We start from the raw sequence: 24,880 nt of genomic DNA on the forward strand, positions 1-24,880 counted from the left end.
GAAAAGCTGGGCATAAAACTTTAGAATGAGATAAACAGCAAGCCATTACTAAACACTACAAATATGATTGTGAAGCCAACATGTTAATTTAAAAACATGTGGCCCTTATTTGATGTAACATGTCAGTAGACATTGTGACTACTACAGTTTTAGAACCTCAAGGGAAATTTGACTATATTAAATTTGATATTGGAATGGAGAAAGTGAGTTCATTGAGGACTTTGGGACATCAGAGATTATCAGATTATTCATTCGCCTGGTATTTAGAGCATAGTGCTTAGTACTGTGAGAAGACACAAAAAATTGTACACTTAATCTTTTTAACACTGAAAAGATTAGTTTGAAGCTTTTTGTCCAACTTCATATTTGTGAATCAACTGTAACATGTAATTTCTTCAACTCTTTAATATCTGTTTATTTTTTGGCCAAGAGTCATCACTTTGTTGTACTGCTTCACTTGATCTTTACTTCTATTAGTAGCCCTAAGCCATGAGCTTTTTGACCATCCCACAAAGAAATGTTTTCAGTCTGTTCATCTGAGTTACTGGATAGACTGGAAACAAAACCATGTTGGAATACAGATGTTTATGGTTGGCTGGGCCCCATAACTAGCCAAACAGCCCAAGCTTGTAATTTACATTTGCTTCTCAGCTCAACTAGCCTTACTCATCAGGGACCTTGCACCTAAAATTTAAAAATGCCAAGGGTCCCTTTGAAATAATCTATTCTTTGACAACAAAGTCTTACTGAGGAGGCAAAACATACTTCAGGGATATTTAAACAGTGGAAATCAATGTATCATTAGATGCCCAAATGAATGCATGGGTTGAAACATGAAATGGCAGTGAGAGATGGGAAGATGATGTGGGGGCATAATATGAAAGCCTTTATTATTTGAATAAGACATGAGGACTGGCTACAAATACGATTTTGAGCATGGTTAGGCATCCACCTGATTTATTTGATTGTAATTCTTACACACCCTATTTCTGGTCAAAGGGAGCCAGGATTTTGGACCCAGGGCTCTCTGACTTTAAAGTTTATGATATAAACCTTTATCCTATATGGTGACTCCTACAGCTTTTTATACTCAACCAGTCTATAATGAAGGACTAAAGCTGAAGCTCCAATACTTTGGCCACATGATGGAAAGAGCCTACTTTTCCTACATCAGGAAAAGACCTTGATGTTGGGAAAGATTGAAGGCAGGAGGAGAAGGGGGAGACAGAGGATGAAGGTGGTTGGATGGCATCGTCAACCCAATGGACATGAGTTTGAGCAAACTCCAGGAGATACTGCAGAACAGAGAAGACTGACATGCTGTAGTCCATGAGGTGCAGAGTAGGACACGACTGAGCAACTGAACAATAACAACGCCACCTCCAAGGTCCACACAGTGATGGCCTTTCCCTAAAGTCTTTTTAGTTCACCTGATCTGGGTCCTGCACCACTTTGAACCTTTAATATACAGCTTTAGTTTAGTCTTTTTTGTACTCGTTTCCCCTCCTGGATTGTGAAGATCCAACCTTCATGGGAAATACAAATTATATCCCATAATATTCAGTACAGAGATTTGGCCTGTACCTTGGATGTGAGAGTTGGCAGTAGAAGAGAAAAAAAGGTAGTATGAAGTGAGTATTGCCTTAGAAGCAGGAGTAGGTAGGATGAAGCAGGAGTTGACATGAAAGAGAAAAGACCATCCAGGTTACATGAAAGACCAAAAACAGTGAGACTGGAAAAGTAGGTGAGGGATAAAATGAGGATTTGGACTTTACTCTGCAGATGTGGGAACCAATGAAAAACTAGCTTGATTAAGAAGATGACTAAGACCATCTCTAAGTGTGAAATTGATGTTGAGTAATTTAGCAGGATATTTTCCCCTTATTTTATTTGGATCATGTCAACCTATCAATCAGTACAAAAGAGCACTGGGTCATATTTCAGGTGACACATTTCCCTAGATTTCCTGGAGATTTCCTGAAAGTGGTAGATAACTCATGAAGGGAACGTCTTCCTGAGTCATGTGATGGTGGATATCTGGATAGCGCTGTCTTGCTGCCAGTGTGAAAAGTAGTCATACCAAAGTTCCTGCTAATGCTCCCTCAGCCTTTTCCCAAATGGAAGAGAGGTGGAGGATAAGATGGGATGGGAACAAATTTGGAAGATTTAGGATGCCCTCTGAAAGTGAAAGTGTTAGCTGCTCGGTCCTGTCCAGCTCTTTGCAACCCCATGGACTGTAACCCACCAGGCTCCTCTGTCCTTGGAATTTTCCAGGCAAGAATACTGCAGTGGGTTGCCATTTCTTTTGCCAGGACCCAGGGGTTCAAACCGGGTCTCCTGCATTGGCAGGCAGATTCTTTACCATTTGAGCCTCCAGGGAAGCCCTAGGATCCCTTTGGTAAGTCTATCCTGAAGGCTTTCTAAAGGGCCTAAGCTACCTGGAGAGGCCTTGTTTACCAAAGGAAAGATAGACGTTGGTCAGTTCATTTGATTCCTTCATTACTCATGGTAAATAATAAAGAGTATTGTAACTTTTATATTCCCAATATGCCAAGGTTAGCAAATCAGAAAGGTCTCTTAAGTGTCTATGGCTGTGCATGTATGTTGTATTTTAGGTATCTTATCCTAAACCATACAGGGTATACTTCATTGTACTCGCCTAATATTTCTAACTAACAAACAATTTGAGATTTCCTTTTATTATCTATGACTTTGATGAAATTAAATTATTATCAATAGAGCACAGAGATTAATTATACCAGTTCAGGACCCATGTTGCCTGAGTTGTGATGCCAGTTTCTCCACTTAACAGCAATATAATCTTTTGTAAGTTATTTAACCCCTCTCCCTCAATTTCCTCATCTGTTTGATGGGGATAATAATTTGCTTTTCTCTGTCTTTGCCAGAATTAAATGAATGAATTTATTGTTCATTTACTAAAAGGAAAATTGTTAGAATAGTATCTGGTATACAACTTATCAATACATATGACTTCTTATTGTGTTGTAAATGAGGGAAAGCAGCTAAAGGTGAAGTGACTCAGGTAGTTACCCAATAAGATTACTACACGAGATTGTTGTTGTTTAGTCACTCAGTTGTGTCCAGCTCTTTGCAACCCCATGGACTGTAGCCTGCCAGGCTCCTCTGTGTTGGAGTTTGACCCAGTGATTGAACCCTGGTCTCCTATATTGCAGGCAGACTCGTTACCATCTGAACCAGCTGGGAAGCCCCACTCTAGGATTAGTGTTTCTCATTTCAGGATTTAGTCCACAGAAATAGCTGTTTCCTAGACCAAAGGTTGGGAAACTTTTTCTCAAAGGGCCAGATCAGATAGCAAATATTTTATACTCTGTAGACCTTACTGTCGCTGTTGCATCTTCTCAGCACTGTCATTGTGTTCTGCAAAAGCAGCCATAGACAATATGTAAACTAATGGGCTTGACTGTGTTCCAATAAAATTTTATAAAAACAGGTGGCAGACCACATTGCTCTGCATACAGACTCCTGCTTTAGATGCTTGTCTAACATGAATAGAGCTTCAAATTCCATTTAAAGTATGAAACATGGCATTATTATAATAGGCAGTAACTTCCCTTCCTAACTCCTAGAGAATTCCATGGACCGTACAGTCCATGGGGTCACAAAGAGTTGGACATGACTGAGTGAATTTCACACTTTCACTTCCCTTCCTAATGAATATTAGTCTGACATGTTACTTTCCATTATGATGGTCATGCTTTACAACATCAAAGGGATTTAGAAGATAAGCAGTAGTAATAAATGTGTTTTCCATCTCAAAGGGATATACGGAAGTCATTTATTTAGTGGTTTGGAGAATTTTCTTGGTATTTGAAATCTGAGATTTGGGCAGGATGTTAAGGGTTCATGTTATTAAATGGATGCAAATATACTGGGTTTTGCTTCCTTTTTTTTTTTTTTTTGTAATCTCTGAAAAGGAAAGGTTTGTGAGTCATATAAAAAATTGTTTGTAATTATCCTTGTCATTACAGTAAGGGTTTTTCTGCTAGGAATGTAGTTTGCATGGGTTTTGATTTTTTGATGGCTTAACTTTTCAGTTTAATAATGTGTTCTTGTTTTTAAATTAAACTTGTCAGTCAGCCTCTTTGTGAGCAGCTGACTGTGTTGGTTAGTTTGTATTTATAGTTACTCTGTTTCTGAGGAAATGACTAAAATCTCTTGAATTTGGTCAAAACTGCATCACAAAGGGTATCTTTGACTTACTTAAACAAGGCTCATGATGGAAACTCAAAAAATCTCATAGTTCATGTTTATAAATGTTATTATGTATTCAGTCCTGGTTGGGCCAATAATCAGAGTTCTGTGCTGAGGGAAGGCTTGAATGTGCCCAGTGCTTCTTATTAATAGTTAACATGAATTCCTCTGGAGCAAGTTCAGGCAGCACTTTCTTATATAATACTCTTGTGAAAAATCGTTTTCTAATTTAACATGTGACTTTGAGGTGAGTCTTATAGAACATAGCTAGGTCTTCTTCTTCTCCTTAAATTGTTTCACTCTTTTTTCTCCTTCTTTATTCCTGTTCAGGTAGTCTTGACATGTAAAGCATATAAACCTTGTACATGTAATTTCTAACAAAGACCACCCCCCACTGCAGGTCTCCCCACCTCTGCAATATCCATGAGTCTTCCCTAGCCTAGCTTCGTGCCCTCACTGTGAATCAGTCCTCATAGCAGTGGAGGGGGCCCTCATTCTGCTCTTTGTTCAGGGCACTGGGTGGGAAGGAAGGGCAGGCCTGGCTCTGGTCGGCTCAGACACAGGCTGACCTGTAGTCTGGGACCCAGGCTGGAACCCACGTTTTCCCATAAAGGGGCTCTGTTAGAGATGGTGGTTGGGATTTGGTGTGATTATGCTTCTAGATGAGCAGTGTTATGAGCTCATTGGGATGTCTGCCCTAGCTTTTAATGCAATCCCTGTTTAGTTTGAACCCTTCTGTAAGCAGCTCAAGAAACCAATTCTCCAACTTAAATCTTGGATCAAAGTATAAAACAGTTAAAAGTGCAATTAGTCTGCCCGCTACCACACATCTATTCATCTCTGCCTCTGTCCTTAGAAACACCTATTGGGTAGGGTTCCCAGACACTCACTTTAAAAACTGCTGATGAAGATTCCTGTTTACTTTTGGAGCACACAGTAGTCTTAAAATCAGGTTTGCTTATGTATGCATCATTAATTGCTTAAAATTTACCTGGATTGGTGTGTATGTGTGGGTCATATATGAAATCAGCTTTTGAGGAGGTTGAATGGACAGAAGCTTACCTGAGCTGAGAAATTCCTTAAAGACAGCCTCTATCCACCATTCATGCCTAAATTCCATTGCATTTTATTTCAGTGTTTAGCTCCTGCCTCTTCTGAAGCTCTTTGTTTGTTTAATGAAAATGTTATCAAGATCCATATCCATTAAGTTCTGGAATCTTTGAGCTGATCCTATTGCTTCTGTGTTTAATTAAGCATGTGAGGTCACTGGCTCCTCAAAAGGACAGAGAGAAGGACACAGCTAAACTCCTACTTCATAATTTTGTCTAGAACTGGTCCTGATCAGTACATTTGAAAAGCACATGTGAGATCATGCCTCTAGCATTTGACATGGAGACACTCAACTTTCTCATTTGGATGGAAGTAGTTACGAGATACTGGGACATTTACTATTCCTCGGTATTCCTTCCTGACCAGAATATATTATACTACTGTAATGGCAAGGATATTCATGCCCAAATATATAGTCCCGGGAATTTTTTTGTAAGTATATGCTATTTAAAAGAAATATGGGAATCAGAATCACAAGTCTAAAGAACAGTATGTTTCTACATACTGTTTATGTATTATTCTTGTTGGATAAGAAAATAATAAGTTTCTTCCTTTTCTTAAACCTTAACAACTAAGCATTAGGAACTATGATTAATTCATTTACTCTGGAAACATAAAGCACCTAACCTATTCCAGATACTTTGTGATATAAAAATTAATGATGGTAGTTTTTCTGCTGAAATTCAGGTTTCAAGGAATATATGAAGCTGTGGCCAGTAACTGAGGAAGTAAGGAAGAATGAATGCTGGAAGGGGGGAAGGAAGAAAAGGAAGGGAGAGGAAGGAACAGCGGAAGGATAGGTGGAAGGAAATTAGTTAAATCTATTGGTCCTTAACACATTTTATTGTTTCATTCATTTTAAATTTTTATTTAATTAAAAATGTATCTATTTGACTGCACTGGGTCTTAGTCATAGCACACGGATTCTTTGATCTCCATAGTGGCGTGCAGGATCTTCAGTTGTAGCATGAGAACTCTTGTTTGCAGCCTGTGGAATCTAGTTCTCTGATCAGGGATCAAACCCAGATCCCCTGTATTGGGAACACAGAGTCTTAGCCACTGGACCACCAGGGAAGTCCCACATTTTCTTGTTTTTTTTTTTTAATTGCACACATGTTATCTAGTTTGATGTTCTTTGCTTATATAATATTTCACCATCTATAGGGTCTTTTTATGATGTGTCATAGTTTGAAGTTGGTTTTAATTTATCTCCTTTGTATTTATTTCTTTTCAGTATAAAAAGAACTTCATGGATCAGATTGCTAACAAGTACATGGAAGATTTGAAGAGCTGAAGAAAAAACATTCACTGTTAAACTTGTGTTTTAAAATGTAAGTAAACTCTCTGCTCACTGTTGTTCATTTGTGTCATCTTCATAGCCTGCAGTGACCTTTCTGTACTCAGTGTGTAAATTTTTTTCCCAGTGGTAAAGCTGCTCGTCTGCATGGTCTGCTCATAAAGTCTGTGATAATTTATGACCCATTCCTCTCCTTAAAATTTTTTAGATTCTAAAAGTAATATGACTAACACAGGTGGTTGTAGAGCTTAGTCATGTTGTGACAGTGAGTGAGTAAATCTTTCTTTGGCGTCAAGAGGGAAAATAGACCTGGCAGCACATAGAAAGCACCGCCCTTTTTGCAAGTCCTCTGTTGTTCCTTACCATACAGGTTCTTTTAGTGCACCATGTAAGCCAGTGAGAATTGTTGGTCAACCTGTTAATGAAGCCATAGACTTTGAGAAGTGAGGTGTTTCCAATATAAGCTTATTTATCTTTTCCTCCTTGTTTCTATTGCTCTGTAATAGTGATACTTAGCTATGTATTGAACTTCTATTCAAAGACAAGCACTCAACTGATGCAATTCAATGTTCATTCAGCAAATGCATTTTCCGAGCGCTTGTCATGTGCCAGGCACGGCTCTGACACCATCACCTTGTGCTACACTTGGGGCAGCCTTGCAGAGTAGGAGCCCGTATTTTAGTGATGGTGATCCAGGTGAGTATAGTGAGGTTCAGAGAGAGGTAAGGAAGCTACAGATGATCACACAGCTAGGAAGGGGAGGAACCTAGAGTGAACACCATGCTGTCTGACTTTTCTCATTTGCCATTTTCTAAATAATGTTGAAATTCTCATCCTGGCTCAGTTGTTGTTGAGTTGAATTCCAGGTTCAGACTGGAACCTTCTGGGTTGTGTTCTTAATAGGAATGTGGTCCTGATTCTTCTAAACCTTGGCTATAGTCACAACAAGAAAGGAAGTTAGAGAAACATCTTCCCAAGTTTGAGAGGTACTTTTGGTATCTGGAGGGGGAGTTAAGAGATCTAATGTCTAGACTGACCTTTCCCTGAATTTCTGTGTGTCTTTGGGTTACTTAACATCCTCGGGAAACAGTTACTATTATGCCTATTAAGGAGAGCAGACCAGATGTTCTCCAGGGTCTCTTTCAGTAGGCTTTTTATTGAAGTATCTTATACACAGAACAAAGTACACAAATTGTAAGTGTTTGGCTTGATGGAATGATTGTTACAAAGTGCACACATCTGTGTAACCAGTGCAAGAAAACAGAAAATTACCAGCCCCTCCAACTCTGCTCCCCTAATGCGCCCATGAGTAACCAATTTCTTGATTTCTAATGCCACTGATACAATTTTGCCTATTTTTATCATTTATATAAATAGAATCATATAGTTTATATTCTTTTTTGTCTGGCTTATTGTGCTTATTATGTTTGTGAAATTCCTGTATGATACTGTATATAGTTAATTTATTTCATTCTCCTTAACTCTCATGGTATTCAGTTGTACCTGTATTTTATAGTTGCTGCTATTTCAGTAGTTTCCAGTTGGAATGTATTACAAATAGTGCTCTCCAGGGAATGTTTTTGTGCACATCTTTTGGTGATGATTTTATTTTGGTCAAGGACTAAATTCAAGCAATTTGAATTCAGCAGCCCTGTGGAGTGATGTTGAGGTAAGCGTCTTTGAAAGCAGACAAGTGGATTTTAGGAAAGCAGGTGATGGGTCTGCTTCAGCATGATGTTCTGAATGTTGCTGGTCAGGAATTTGGAATCCTCTTGAGGGTGTGGCTGGGCAGAAACCCTCTATGATAAGTGTGTGATGATGTAAGGTTTGCTCTCCTGGCAGTGGAGGGCTTTGATTGGTTTCAGGAAGGTACGATAGAGCAGAGAAGTCAGATCCAGAAGACAAATGTGTCTGGGCTACTCTAGAAATGGTTAGGATATGTCACCCGCCAGGTCAAGAATCTGGAAAAGTGATAACCCGGGGGAAGAACCAGCTTACGAGACCTGAAGAGTCTAGGAAATGAACAGAGAAATAAAAATTGATTTCAGCAGGCAGGCGGGAGCTCTCAAAGCATTTTTAGACAAATTTATTAAGTCTGATGAAACTGTTGGTCTCCCAATTATGTCCAACTCTTTGCAACCCCATGGACTGTAGTCCACCAGGCTCCTCTGTTCACGAGATTCTCCAGGCAAGAATACTGAAGTGAGTGGCCACCCCTTTCTCCAGGGAATCTTCCTGACCCAGGGATTGAACCTGGGTCTCCTGCATTGCAGGCAGATTCTTTACTGTCTGAGCCACAAGGGAAGCCCTTGTTAACTCTAACTCCTGTTTTAAGGAAGCTTTGAAAAACCAGTCCCTAAAATATGAATCTTGAGTCAAGAATGAACTTAATGAAATTACCAAACTAAGAACAAATGTATTTTTCAAGTAAATACAGGATGCGAGTGTGTGGGCTTTGCCAGGAGACTGTTCTATGTCAGATCACAGCTTCACTTTCTTTCCCTGTAATCTTTCCCACCAGCTTCCTGATCTGTAAAACGGGGATATTGACACACCCACCTTGTAGATTTCCTGTGACAGGGTACTTCCATAGTGCCAGGAGTGTGCTGGGTGCATTGCACTGGCACTAAAAATGATAGCCATTATTCTTATTTGTCTGAGTTTTACTGTGATATTACGTGTTTGACTGCATCGGATACTTGGTAGAAGCTTTCAGATTATTTTTTTAAAGTATGAGATTAACATAGTTTTTTTTTTTAAGTGTGGAGAACACTAACAAAAATATTTTCCGACTTGCCTCGCCTTAAACTGAAACTCAGAGGAAAGCTGAAGGGAAACATTGTCTGTGTGTCCTTGGCAGGTCCCTCCCCAGCATGAGTCAGTAAAGACACTTCTGGTTGTAGCAACTGCTTTACTTGGTTGTTTCAAGAAGAAACCAGACGAGCTAAGATTCACAAGAGAGCTGGGTCATTTTGCACAAAGGAAAATCATGATTTTATTTATTTCACTGTCAACTCGTATCAGGCATTTTGCAAGTAAGTGTATGTATGTAGCAGGGAGCTTTAGTGAGAGGCTCTGTGGGTGATTCACTACAGACCGCAGCTGGTATAGGGTGTCCATTCCAACTGTCTGTGGCTAGTGACATCTTTCCACCTGTTGGTAAATTCTGAACTAACTTTTGGGGCGTCTGTTGTAGATGAAGCGTAATTTTGCCCTCGGTAAGATTATGATCTCACAAATGAATATTTGTTCTACGAAGGAAACTTTTAGAGTGAGTTTAGTCTAAGACAACATTTGACCCAAAACTCTGAAATTCTAGTTCTGACTTCTCTACAAATGATCTGTGGGACTTCAGGTATAGCATTAATCCTGGGTCTCAGTTTTCTCATCTGTAAAATTAGAAAGTTAGACTTTGAGGCAAAGGAAGATTCTGTGAATCTCTAAATTTAATAGTATCTAGTTTGGGGTGTAGTTTTATTTTTCTAAAAGCTGTATTCTTTCATGGGTTTTCCCAAGTCAGAAGGTCTTATGACAGCAGATTTTGGCACTTAACGATAGTAGAGGAAGGAACAGTTTTAAGATATGACCTAAGTTCATGAAACAGTTAATGTCCACTGCAGATAAAAAACAAATAACCTGACTGTTGTGATTGACGTAAAGTTATGTGAGTATATATAAATTCACTTTCACACTCACATTTACTTTAACCAGCTTTCATACACTTGCTTTATTCATTAAAGGATGTTTATGTTAAACAACATAAATAAATATTCAAGACATTGTATATGGCATAACTGGATTATGGAAACTGTGTTGGCTTTATCTCATGTATATATGTAAATTCTCAGTTCTCACATTATAGTCCCACAGTTGGGTGTGTCACAAATTTGAGTTTGTTTTGTTGTTCCACATATTGAAGAAATTATATGTTAAAAATTATATTTGAAAATGAAACACTTGATTCAATTGAATTAATAAGAATCCTAAATAGTGTTATCACTATTACTTTTAAGTAATACTCAAAATAATTGCTTTTAGGTTTTGAGCTCTATGTTCTTATACCCAAGGGTTCTTATTGTTCAGTCCCTAAGTCGTGTCTGATTCTTTGCGACCCCAGGGACTGCAGCATGTGAGGCTTCCCTATCCTTCACTATCTCCTGGTGTTTACTCAAACTCATATCCATTGAGTTTGTGATGTCATCCAACCATCTCATCCTCTGTCACCACCTTCTCTTCCTGCCTTCAATCTTTCCTAGCATCAGGGTCTTTTCTAATGAGTCAGCTCTTCGCATCAGGTGGCCAAGTATTGGGGCTTCCGCTTCAGCATCCGTCCTTCCAGTGAATATTCAGGGTTGATTTCCTATAGGATTAACTGGTTTGATCTCCTTGTAGCCCAAGCGGCTCTCAAGAGTTCTCCAGCACCACAATTTGAAAGCATGGATTTTTGGGAACTCAACCTTCTTTATGGTCCAACTCTCACATCCGTACACCCAGGCGTATGCTAATAGCTGATGCTGGAGGACATATAGGAAATATTTAAAGTAAACTGAGAACTTTGGAGTATTTGTGCTTTGACCCATTTAGTTGTTCTGGCAACTGGCAAACAAAAGAAATACCATTTGCCTAGTGTGCAGGCAACACCCTGGTCTCTCTGATGTAATTGCGAGTGATGGTGGTGAAAGCTCTCTGGTTATACTAGCCTTGAGGCTGAATAGACCAAGTACAGGAATGGGGTGGGGGCTCATCAAAGCCTCTTCATCAGGTGGAGGAAGGCTCTGGGAATGTGCAGGTCATTCCTCAGGCTTCCCATAGGATCATTCTACCTGCTCGTGCAGTGGTTTCTAAGAGGCGATTTGCAGCCACTGAGGCAGGGTCCTTTCCCAGAGAACTTCCCCTTTTGTGCTCTCTGTCTGTACCCTCCTTCCAGTCTCTATCATTTTATTTATTTTTCTTTTGCCTGTGCTGGGTCTTCATTGCTTGTGGCAAGTAGGGGCTACCGTGCATTGCGGTGTACAGGCTTCTCACTGTAGTGGCTTATCTTGTTGTGGAACACAGGCTCTCGGCATGGAGGCTTCAGTAGTTGTGGTGCATGGGCTTAGTTACCCCGAGGCATGTCGAATCCTCCTGGACCAGGGATCAAATCTGTGTCCCCTGCATTGGCAGGTGAACTCTTAACCTCTGGACCACCAGGGAAGGTCCCTATCACTTTAATTATTACGGGGGATTTGAAGTTCTCTAACTCCTGACTACATATTTTGGACCAGATATTCCTTATTCTAGACAATTTGTACGAAACATTCTGAAAATACTGCTTGGAGATGGCTATCTTGTTCGGAGTCATGTGTCACATATGTGGTTTTGTCTTGCGCTTCTTTGATTCCTCATAGCCTGAGATAATACATAAGTAAATTTGTTCATTAAATTTACGAAAGCTTTTCCTTTCCATTTTTCTTCCCTCTAGTAATCTCTCCCTATCTCATGAAGTATCTAAGATCACCTTTGCAATCAAATGGAGATTTAGCTGGGCTGTTAGAATCCCTTAAGCATCCCTGAGTGTGAGCGTGAATAGATGGAGTTCAAGGGCTGCTCGAAGTTCTTGTCTCAACTGGCTGAAGTCATAGTCATCTACTTATTCTTGGTTGTTCCTTTTCCCCTCACCTTTTGGGAAACTGGTGGTCACTGCCTTTGACTTTCTCTCTCCTTAATCCAGACGTGCAAGAGGGTAACTGTTGACAGAAGGAAATGTTTACATATTTAAATAACTGGTATGTAGGGGGCATGTGTGCAGGCTTGTGCATGCACAGGCTCTGTAACTGCAAGGTGGTATCTGTTTCTCTTAAGTCGCCATGCATATCCACAGCTAATGAGGAGGCCCTAGCATCTATAATGGCACTCAGGTGTGTATTTTCATCAGTGTTTTAAGGAGGAATTAGGTTGGTGGGAGTTCTAACTCTTATTTTAGTGGATCTATGGCATAAAATTATGATATTTTCACTGATATATTTAAAATGGATAACCAACAAGGACCATGGAACTCTGCTTAATTTGATGTGGCAGTCTGGATGGAAGTGGAATTTGGAGGAAAATAGATACAAGTTTATGTATCTTATGGCTGAGTCCCTTTGCTGTTCACCTGAAACTATCACAACATTGCTAGTGAGCTGTACCCCAATACAAAATAAAAATAAAATTGTGATGTTTTGGGGAAACCGGGGTTCTGGCACCAGAATTTCAGTTAGCCAGGATCTGCATTTCTTTGAGAGTGAAGAAGTGAGATAAGTATTTTCAGTCATTCTTAAATCCATTACTTAGTAGTAGCTCAGGGCTTTGTGCTAAAGTTAAAGCTCCAATACTTTGGCCACCTGATGTGGCGAGCCGACTCGTTGGAAAAGACCCTGATTCTCGGAAAGACTGAAGCAAAAGGAGAAGAGTGCGGCAGAGAATGAGACGGTTGGACAGCATCACTGACTCAGTGGATGAGTTTGAGCAAGCTCTGGGAGCTAGTGAAGGACTGGGAAGTCTGGCATGCTGCAGTCCCTGGGGTTGCAGAGAGTCAGGCATGACTTTGGGACTGAACAACAACAAACACAGGACTTTGTGCATCCGAATCACAGAACTGAAGTTGGATCCTCAGGATGTGTTCAGTGTTCCTTACGTACTATAATGCTGGCCTCTCCCAGAGATGCCCCAACCAAGAGGCCACTTAAATTAAGGGTGTGGTAGTTCACAGCCATTGTTGCAGGAGCCATTTAGTCTTTAGGCAAAAAGAAAGTGTTCTATCTCCTTTTAAATATTACGTTGCAGTCAGAGTTTGAAATAGCCTTGACAGTTTCCTGTGGCCGTTACCTTGAACCGAGGTGTAATGCCTTGCTGATAACTGACTCCCAAGTTTGGTACAATAATTGTGTTTGTTGTCTGTGTTTTAAGTTTGTATTTCAAAATACATGTTGTTGTACCATCATCTTTTCTTGTTTGTATGTTCGTCTTTATTCTCTTACCTTCGTAGTAGTAATTATGCTTGGCTTTGGATACTTGTGCCATTTGATACTGTGATATTAAAAGATTTTAAAAGAAAAGGTCATCAGCTGTCTTTCTGGGCTATTCTGGGCATTTTGTACTATATTTATTTTGGGCCCAGCTTTTCTTGCCCTTGGTTTTTGATTAGCTGTTCCTCTTCCTTGCCTTGGCCTCTCATCTTGCCTGGAAGCGTTTCAAGAGATCTGTTTGGATGACTGTTTTGTTTAACAGATAAACACTACCTCAACCTTGGGAGAGAGTCAAGATGACAGGATGGAACTCTCCATTAATGCTGCTGGATCTAAGGCATGAAATCCCTGGAGCAGAGAGTCTGGCCTCTTAGTATAGTATACTCATGTCGGGAAATTGTTTCATGCTTTGAGATTAGCTTTTACAAGGGAAATGTGGGATTCTGGGGCATTCTCAAAAGTTTTGCATAATTTGGTGGGACTTAAAGTGTCTTACTGTTTATAAATTAAAGAATGATAATTTGACTAAAAAAGTGGGCTTTTTGGTTCTTCAGGGTCTAAATTGATCTTAGCTGAGGTCTGGCACAGACTGCTCCTTTCAGGGAGCTTTCACTAAGATTATTGGGGTTCTCAAAAAAGCAAGTATTGTATAAAGCAGAAAATAAATGGTCTTCAAGGAGTATCAGGCCATTAAGCATAAGACATCTCCCAGGGGAAAACGGTAATGCCTCCAGTACCCATTTACTTTGACCTTCTTTGAGAGACTGTGTCTGAGTGACTCTTCAGGGACAGAAAAAACCAACTAATTCTACTGAAGTGTTACAATACCCAGAAGGTGGTTTCTTTTTTCTTTTTTGTCATTTTTTAAAAAAAAAATTGAAATACAGTTGACATACAATAATGTTAGTTTTAGATATACTTACAAGATGGTTTGACATGTGCATACATTGTGAAATGATCAATGGACATGAACTTGGGCAAACTCCAGAAGATAGTGAAGGATGGGGAAGCCTGGTGTGCTGCAGTCCATGGGGTTGCAAAGAATCAGACACAACTGAGCAGTTGAACAACAGCAGCAACAGTGAAATGCTCACCATGATAAGTCTGGGAACCATCTGTCCCCAAGGTTGTTATAACACCATTGACCATAATTCCTTATGCTGTGTGTTACATCCCCATGACTTACTTGTTATATAACTGGAGGTTTGTACCTCTCAATCCCCTTCACCTATTTCACCCACCTCCACATCCTCCTTGCTCTGACAGCCAGTCATTCATTCTCTTTATCTCTGAATCTGTTTTCATTTTGTTTGTTTGTTTTTTAGGTTCAACATATAAGTGAGATTATGTGATATTTGACTTTTTTCACTCAGTAGAAAATGATTTCTGCTTCCTCACTTTGTGGTCTTACTGAATCCTCAGGAGGTAGAGCTGGAAAAGAAAAATCAGTGTGTTATGGCTGGTTCTTTGCACTGAAAATCCAGCTGATTCTTGTTATTTGTAGTAGTTACTGTCTGTAAAGTTGCCAGAACTCTGAATTAGTGCTTACTGAACCATTGCTCCTAGCGGATACACAGGCTTAGGTTCCTGTGAGCTTCTGTCACAGTGTTTTCCCAACTGACCAATGCATAACCTTGTTTCTGTTGCAAGGGACCTTATTTCATGTTGTTGATACATTAACATTGAACTCATGATGAACAGCACTGTAACTCATGCTTGAACTAAGCTTATCTGACACATGCATTTTCTTTCCCAGGCTCATCACAGCTTTTCTTGCATTTAGAAATACTGAAGTGCTTGGGAACCATCTTAAACACTGAAATCACCAACCAAAAGCATGTGAGTGTGAAACATGACATGTGATAGATCATGGAACACTTACTTAATTTTTTTTGGCCCCACCATGTGGTATGTGGGACCCTAGTGCCCTAACCAGGGATCAAACCTGTGTCCCCATCAGTGGAAGCTTGGCGTCTCAACCACTGAACTGCCAGGGAAGTCCCTGGGACACTTATTTGTAGTGGGAGAGCTGAGCTGAAACAAGAAGGCAGAGCCTTCTTGCCTTGTTCAGCCTCAGCTGGGCCTGTGCACATGGGCACTTAAATTTTTTGCTGCTCTGTGTATGGCCATGAACAACAGCAGAAGCACCATTGATAATGGTTTTGGGGTTACAAATAAATTTTAGCTAGTGGGAAAATTCGTGAACATCTACTGTATAATATAAGCAAAATAATCCCAGATATTGTAGCAGGAATCTCCTTCAGCTCAGCTTTATAGCTCATGTAGAAAGCCAGTCATTCAAGGTAAAAATGTATTTCAAGTTGGTGCTATAACCAATATCCAGAACACATTTTTTAAATAGCGTCATGTAAAAGTGAAAAAGTGAAAGTGTTAGTCGCTCAGTCATGTCCAACTCTGCCTACCCCATGGGCCGTGCTCACCATGCTCCTCTGTCCATGGAAATCTCCAGGCAAGAATACTGGAGTGGGTTGCCATTTCCTTCTCCAGGGGATGTTCCCGACTCAAGGGTCAAACCTAGGTCTCTTGCATTGCCGGCAAATTCTTTACCATCTGACCCACCAGGTCATCCCAGCTTTAAGTAAAATGAAGGCTAATTAGTAACTCCTTTTGTTGAATATAAACGACAGTTCACTCTTCTGATGCACTTTGAATATCCTGTAGAATAGGAACAACATCTTGTGTATCCTCCTGTTCCTGGCATGAAGGGTAATGCCAACACATAGTGGGACCTCAGTAAGTGAATGAATAATAAACAAATGAAAGAGCCAGGAGAAATCTGTTCCATGGTGCCTGGGTGCCTGAGGGCACAATAGGAATCTAATGCATCATTTTATCTTAGATAATTTCCTGTCCATTAACTCATGTAAATGCTTATTAACCATCAGAGAGAGTAGTGTCTTGGATCTGGTGTATCATGGAGGGCATCATAGCAGGGCCTGAGGATGGAACAGGAGTACCACCAACCATTTTGAGAAAACTACTAAAAAGAGCTGGAACTGCATTGGACTTCTTCCATCTCACCATGGAGCTAGGCTGGCAGCATTTTTTTCTCTAATATTCCTGATACCAACTTCTCTCCACTTTAACCTCACTCCCACACTGCTGTTATTAGAAACCTGTCCCTAGGTCATGGATTTGATCATGTCAGTCTCTTGCTTCAAGAACTCCATTCTCCCCTAAAAACCAATTCAAAGCTCCTTAGTAACCTGGCTCCATCCCTCTCCCTCAGACTTCAGACTCTTAACCATTGCATCCATGCTCAAGCTAAACTGGACCCATCACTGGAACCCAGCCATGCCTTTTAGGATTTACAGTCGTTGCATAGTATTGTCTGCTCCTTCACCCAGCTCTTCCTTTCAGCCCTAGCTCAAATTACAGCCCCTGTGCTATGTCTGGCAAGATACCAATCTCTCCCTAAGTAGACTCACATGTTAATGTTCAGTAAACATAATTGAATGAGTCAGTGCATCTAAATATTATATAGAACAGTGGTCCCCAACTTTCTCGAACCAGGGACTGATTTGGTGAAAGAGAACTTTTCCGGGGACCAGGGGTTGGGGTGAGGGGTGGTTTGAGGATGATTCAAGTGTATTACTTTTATTGTGCACTTTATTTCTAATCTAATGCTTCTGCTGATCTGAAGAGAGGTACGAGTCCTCAGGCTAGAGGTTGAGAACTCCTGATCTAGAGAAAATAGGAAGCTTTGAAGTGTCTTTAAAGTAAAAAGGAGAGGCTAGACCTCAGTTTCTACTAAGGCAAGCAAAAAGCTGTGGCTGCCTTTTTATTAAGTAGCTTTGTCTGTTGTACAGAACTGAGCTTTTCCACTCAGGAAACACCTACACTTGGCCACACTCCACAGCCCCCAATATAAACATCCAGGGACTAGACTTGATTAAAGTAGAAGCAAGTGAAATTTTATGTGTGCAGAAATTACATTCAATTTCAGATATTATCTGTTTCAATTATTTCCTGCAGATTAGCCATTTCAAATATTCCAAATATTTATCGTGAGCTACTATATATTAGAAACTTGGCCAGGGGCTTTGACGCATGAAAAAGATAAGTAAAATGCAGGGACTTTTGTCTAGTGGGATGAAAAATGTAGAAGCACATTTCTGTAAAACAGGATAAATTGTACACTTACTGCAGGTAGTGATGGTAGCACAAAAGAAGGTGAGACTTATTTTCAACCTGCTTAGTTCCATAGAAGAGCTTGGATTTAATGTGAGCCTTAAAGGGTACATTTGGGAGTAGGTAGGTAGCAGGGTAGACTGAAGGAAGAGCATGGTTAGAGCGGTTCCAAGGGGAGGGAACCATGTGAACAAAGGCACCGAGGCAGGAAAGTACAGGGAGCAACAGCAGGGATAAGTACAGGGACAAGTAGTGCAGGGAGTGTAGAGGTGAGGGAGAAGCATTGTTAACCAAGACTGGGAAAGCACATCAATCTGGTGGAAAGAAACGTAATGGCAGTTTGCTGGGACTTAATGCTGTAGTCATTAGGAGCCATGCACAGTTTTAAAACAAAGGAAATATAAGACAGCAAGAGCAGCTGCTAAAATTTGTCAACATTTACTAGGTGTCAGGCACTTTTACTTAATCCTTACTGTAGCACTTTGAGATGAGTACTGTTAGTATCACATTTTATAGATCAAATGGAAAGCCCAGAGAATTTAAGTAACTTTCCCAGGATCTACCACAAATAAGTGGTGGACCTGGGACTTGAAGCCTGCAAGTTTTATTTAAGAACTTGGTTGTGAACCTGAATGTGTAGGGTTTAGGGAGTCTCTGAACATTCTCAGTTGTTTGCAAAGTATTTAGTATATATGAATGTGTGCATTTATTTAAGAGAACATCTAAAGCTTTAATCATATGAAAAGTATGTTCCATAAAAGTTTAATTAAGAGAGACTACGGTAGCCCTCTCTTTTGCTCTCAGGATGTTCAATGCATTATATGGTGACTTTAGGCTTATGTTGCTTCTTACATTGGAAGAAGCAGAAGAATATAGCACCACTCAAAATGAAATGTCACAGCAATTTGTAAGAATTGTTATTATAATATTATAAGTGGCAAGCTCTTCTTGATCTGTGAGAAACATGAAAAAATGCTCAAGAAGTTCTTTGAAGAGTAAACATGAGCTATCCAGATCTTAAAACTTATGATAATTTTTTTAAAGAGTTTTTTGATGTGGACCATTTCTTAAAATCTTCATTGAATTTCTTAAAATATTGCTTCTGCTTTATGTTGGTCTTTTGGCCATGAGGCATGTGGGATCTTAGCTCGTCAACCAGGGATAGAACGCACACCCCCAGCTTTGGAAGGTGAAGTCTTAACCACTGGACTGCCAGAGAAGTCCAAAATTTGTGATAATTTGAAGGCAGAAAGCCTGGGTCTCCATTAGACAAACATCATTCTTACAAAAGCTAAATAAACTCCTGAAATTTGAAATGTTTTTGAAAAATGCCTAGATGCTAATCTTCTTCAACTGTTCCAGTTTGTCTTTTTACAGTTAGAGGGACTTAGGGGATGAATATTTATTAACCTATGAGACTGTAAATTCCTTGCGGCCAGTAGTGAATTCAAAGGCAGGTGTCCAGATGAATGAATCCACATTAAAGAATTGCCCAGTTTATATCACTTGAGAAATCAGACTACTACCTAAGTTTTGTTTAGAGTGAAAAATACTAATGATTTAAATATGTACATCTTTAAGATGTTCAAGCTGGTTTTAGAAAAGGCAGAGGAACCAGAGATCAAATTGTCAACATCTCCTGGATCATCGAAAAAGCAAGAGAGTTCCAGAAAAACATCTATTTCTGCTTTATTGACTATGCCAAAGCCTTTAACTGTGTGGATCACAATGAACTGTGGAAAATTCTTCAAGAGATGGGAATACCAGGCCACCTGACCTGTCTCTTGAGAAACCTATATGCAGGTCAGGAAGCAACAGTTAGAACTGGACATGGAACAACAGACTGGTTCCAAATAGGAAAAGGAATATGTCAAGGCTGTATATTGTCACCCTGCTTATTTAACTTCTATGCAGAGTACATCATGAGAAACGCTGGGCTGGAAGAAGCACAAGCTTGAATCAAGATTGCTGGGAGAAATATCAATCACCTCAGATATGCAGATGACACCACCCTTATGGCAGAAAGTGAAGAGGAACTAAAAAGCCTCTTGATGAAAGTGAAAGAGGAGAGTGAAAAAGTTGGCTTAAAGCTCAACATTCAGAAAACGAAGATCATGGCATCCGGTCCCATCACTTCATGGGAAATAGATGGGGAAATAGTGGAAACAGTGTCAGACTTTATTTTTTTGGGTTCCAAAATCACTGCAGATGGTGACTGCAGCCATGAAATTAAAAGACTCTTACTCCTTGGGAGAAAAGTTATGACCAACCTAGATAGTATATTCAAAAGCAGAGACATTACTTTGCCGACTAAGGTCCGTCTAGTCAAGGCTATGGTTTTTCCTGTGGTCATGTATGGATGTGAGAGTTGGACTGTGAAGAAAGCTGAGCGCCGAAGAATTGATGCTTTTGAACTGTGGTGTTGGAGAACTCTTGAGAGTCCCTTGGACTGCAAGGAGATCCAACCAGTCCATTCTGAAGGAGATCAGCCCTGGGATTTCTTTGGAAGGAATGATGCTAAAGCTGAAACTCCAGTATTTTGGACACCTCATGTGAAGAGTTGACTCATTGGAAAAGACTCTGATGCTGGGAGGGATTGGGGGCAGGAGGAGAAGGGGACAATGGAGGATGAGATGGCTGGATGGCATCACTGACTCGATGGACATGAGTCTGAGTGAACCCTGGGAGTTGGTGATGGACAGGGAGGCCTGGCGTGCTGCAATTCATGGGGTCGCAAAGAGTCGGACACGACTGAGCGACTGAACTGAACTGAACTGAACTGAAGATGTTACTATCACTGATAACTCAGATGGTAAAGAATCTGCCTGTAATGCAGGAGACCTGGGATTCAATCCCTGAGTCAAGAAGATCCTCTGGAGAAGGAAATGGAAACCCACTCCAGTATTCTTGCCTGGAGAATCCCATGGACAGAGGAGCCTGGTGGTCTATAATCCATGGGGTTGCAAAGAATCAGACATGACTGAGCAACTAACACATCACACAGGCACAGCAAATATGATACTTTAGTAACAGAGATCTGGATTCCCTACTTACTGGAGTTTTTTTTTTTTTTTTTTTAATGTTTTTTTCCCACCTTTGTTTTAACATCTATTTTTTTTTTTCCTGAACTGCTTGAAAGTGTTTAATATACAGCCCCCATTCAGATTTCTCCAATCATTAAAAAATCTTTTATCATAGTTTTGTAGATTTGGAGGATTCAATAAGGATGGTAAATAGCCATTGGTTGTCAGATCTCTTTTTGTCTTTTTTGAATTGTCTTGTCTCCCTCCCTTTTTTGTTTTTTCTTGTTTTGTATTTCATGACGTTAACATGTTTGAAAAGTCTAAAACATTTGTCTCAAAGTATGTCTTTCAATATGGGTTCATCTGATTGTTGGTTTCCTAATGACTAGATTCAGATTCAACAGTGCTAGGAAGAATACACCGCTTCTCTTTAGAAAGTATGTGATAGTCATTAGGTTAGATTTAATCATTGGATTAAGTTGGTGTTCACTGAACCTCTCATTGTACAGGTACCTAATCCCCTTAATAAGTTATCTATCAGGTAATTCTTCAGGACCATGTGTATATCTTGTTCCCTGACACTCAGTCATTCATCCAGGGTTTTTAACATTCATCTTGAATCTTTATGTGAATCAGTGACCAGGTTGGTGGTTGCAATACGGTAAGTAAGTAAGTAAGTAAAGTCACTCAGTCGTGTCCGACTCTTTGTGACCCTGTGGACTGCAGCCCACCAGGGTCCTCAGTCCATGGGATTCTCCAGGCAAGAATACTAGAGTGGGTTGCCATTTCCTTCTCCAGGGGATCTTCCCAACCCAGGGATCGAACCTGGGTCTCCCACATTGGAGGCAGACGCTTTAACCTCTGAGCCACCAGGGAAGCCCACTAACTGAATTTTTGAAAGTTAGTTTACTAAAGAAAATTTCTCCTTTTTACCCCCATCCCTGTTTGGAAAAAGTCTAGACCCCAAAGACAGATGGCAGAGAAGCTGACAAAAGTGAAACTCAGAAACAACTATCCAAACATATATTATTACTTTCAGTGTCAGAAGTGTTTTATTTTGTGAGTAGATGTATAGGAAGCAAGTTCTAGAAAAGAGAGAGAGAGAGGGGTGTGTCTTTTAGTTTGGGGGATTTGCCCTTAAAGTAATAAATCTTTGTTGGTGCAGATGAAGAACAGCAAAACAAATCACCTTTCTGATTTCCTTCTAGACTGAGAGCATTCAGTTAATAATGAGGTGAATTTTCATTCAACAGCCACAATCTGAAAAGATATTTCATGTCTGCCTTCCTATCTGAAAATATTCTTTATAAATAGTTCTTTAAAGGCACGTTAGTTGAAATCGAATGGGCATCTCAACCATGAAATTCCTGTGAAAGGTAGATAGTAAACAGAAATTGTTTAGGAGGGGGAATTCCTTGATCTAGACTTAGAATTCTTTCAAGAATTATCCTAAAGCTTTATACCTCCCCTGCTCATGACCAGCTCACTCAGTGACTTGGTGTTATCTGATGAGGATCTCATTTCACTTTTGAAAGCAAAGTGTTGTTCTCTTTGTTGAGGTAGTAAGAGGAGGCAGGAAAAGATTGACTCTGGACATTGCAATTGAAACCCCCGCTCCCCCCGCTGCCCCGTCCATCTTGAGATTAGCAAGTACCCTGAATGCAGTATCAGTTCTCTTGTTTGCAGTTCATGATGAAGAGACCTATTTTTGAAGCTTGTTAACTATCCCTCCTGCCTAGACAAAACTATTCTTGAATACTGGGGTCATTACCAGAACTCTATGAATTCATTTATAATTTGCTTTGTTTTCCTTTTCATTGTTTCGTAAGAGGATTTTGTACATTATTGTTGTGATCAGGTAGACCTTGGACCCCTTGCTCCCTTTGAGCATTTTCATGTTATGTTCTTGAAGTTTGGAAAAGTGATTTGCCCCTATTTTGCTGGTATGGTATGATCACATACTTTTTTCTCTTGTTGAGATCTTGCTGAGTGAGAAATTGATGTGGCATGAGGTGGTCTGTGAAATTTACTTTAACCAATCCTAATTCTGTGTTTGGAGACAGCTGAATACTCCTTACATTTGTTTGATAATTTCTTACCCTGCATGCTGGATTGTATTACTGTGTGTTACAGAGTTTAGAATATGAATAAGGCAAAACCTTGCTAATTCAAGCATCTGAGCTTTATCACAAGACTGAGAAGTTCACTTGAAGAAATTAGATTAGCACATTGCCTGGCAAGCACAGTCATTCTCCTAGAGTCTTGAGGTTTCTGCAGAGCTGGAGTCGCTCCATGACCATGCCAAATTTGCTCTCAGTTCTCTTGCCTTGTGGTAGTCTCCTCCAGCCCCAGTCCCTTGGATACAACACAGAGCAGAGAACCTGGTCCTGGTTTGGCATGCAACTAAGAGCTTCGTAGCATATTTGACACTATAATAAATGAAGAGGTACTGAAATATTTCTTGTTTTTAAACACTTTGACTCACTTTCTAAGATGTAGCAGAACAATCTCAAAGAATATTTGGAATTACAGTTTTTATGAAGAATATTTATTATAAAGGCTTGTAAAGTACATTGAGTCATAGAGGTGAGTTCATACTTGTCAAACAGGTTTATACAACACTAATTATTAGAATAAACACTAATATGTTGGAAATAAACACTAATATGTTAGAAATCTTACGAATGAACAGGGCTTCTTTTTAATGTGGGCAATCTTATAGTAGTTCACTTGCGGTGAGTTTTTCTCAGAGGTTGACTCATTTAATAAAGAATTGAACAGACAGTAAGACTGGTTACAAGTTCCATGATGGTAGGAGTTGTCATCTTTCTTTTAGGTGTATTCTAGTGTCTCATCTAAAGCAACAGTAAGGCTCCATATATATTTGTTGAATTAAATTTTCAAATTAATGTTGCTAAGTCACTTCAGTCTGTCTGACTCTGTGGGACCCCATAGATGGCAGCCCACCAGGCTCTCCCGTCCCTGGGATCCTCTAGGCAAGAACACTGGAGTGGGTTGCCATTTCCATTTCCAATGCATGAAAGTGAAAAGTGAAAGTGAAGTCACTCAGTTGTGTCTGACTTAGCGACCCCATAAACTGCAGCCTACCAGGCTCCTCCATCCATAGGATGTTCCAGGCAAGAGTACTGGAGTTGGTTGCTATTGCCTTCTCCATCAAATTCATGATAGTTGCTAAATTATTCTGGCCTTAGTTTTTACAGTCTTTAGGTCACCACGTCCTCTGACCTTCTGCAGATTGCCATTTCCTCTTCTTCCTATCTCTCCCAACCCTCTTTTCCTACTCTTAACCCTGCTGACCAGTAACTTTTTTGACTTAAGGAATAGCAAGTCTAAGCTATTGTGTTTCATTTTTTAAAAAAAATTATGTAGGAAAAAAAGAGAAATAGAATACATTCAAATCTTAAAATGATTATATAGAGATAGAGCACTCTATAGCAGACTCTGTTAAGATCTTGCAGTAAAAACCAAAGCCTGGTGCTTGTCTTCAAGAGGTCAGAGTCTATAGGTAAAATAGTCATATCAAGAGAGCTGAAACATACAAGCCATGGTGTGAAGGTGGGGACTGGGGGACAGCTTAAGTAAAGCTGACGATGTCAACCGGAAGAATCACTTTTGGCCTCCTAGCAACCCTGGAGCAGTGTCTTTAAAGATGAGTGCCTCAGGCAATGGGGGACTTGAGAAGGCATTGCAGGAATTCTCCAGAAAGTGGAGAAGTAATTCTGTGTTTGTGTGTTGGCTCTTGTGAGAGAAGGAACACTGTTATTCTATTGGGGAATTTGGAGAGTGTAGATTAAAAGATCTGGGAAAAGAAAAGGGCAGTCATTGTCAGTGCCCTACTGCAGCCATGAAATTAAAAGACGCTTACTCCTTGGGAGAAAAGTTATGACCAACCTAGATAGCATATTCAAAAGCAGAGACATTACTTTGCCAACAAAGGTCCGTCTAGTCAAGGCTATGGTTTTTCCTGTGGTCATGTATGGATGTGAGAGTTGGACTGTGAAGAAGGCTGAGCGCCGAAGAATTGATGCTTTTGAACTGTGGTGGTGGAGAAGACTCTT

At 40.0% G+C, this 24,880-nt stretch overlaps 1 protein-coding gene across 9 annotated transcripts in view; it reads left to right on the top strand.

Moving 5' to 3' along the window:
- The window catches only part of PPFIBP1 (PPFIA binding protein 1), a 201,737-nt gene that overhangs the window by 61,979 nt on the left and 114,878 nt on the right, over nucleotides 1-24,880 (top strand). For all 9 annotated transcript variants that reach the window (XM_040234602.1, XM_040234612.1, XM_040234606.1 and 6 more), the window contains one exon: nucleotides 6,578-6,674. The gene's annotated coding sequence lies outside the window, so the exon portion shown is untranslated. The remainder of the gene's footprint in view (nucleotides 1-6,577; nucleotides 6,675-24,880) is intronic.

Source organism: Oryx dammah, unplaced genomic scaffold, assembly GCF_014754425.2.
Source record: "Oryx dammah isolate SB20612 unplaced genomic scaffold, SCBI_Odam_1.1 HiC_scaffold_29, whole genome shotgun sequence".
Lineage (NCBI taxonomy): Eukaryota > Metazoa > Chordata > Mammalia > Artiodactyla > Bovidae > Oryx > Oryx dammah.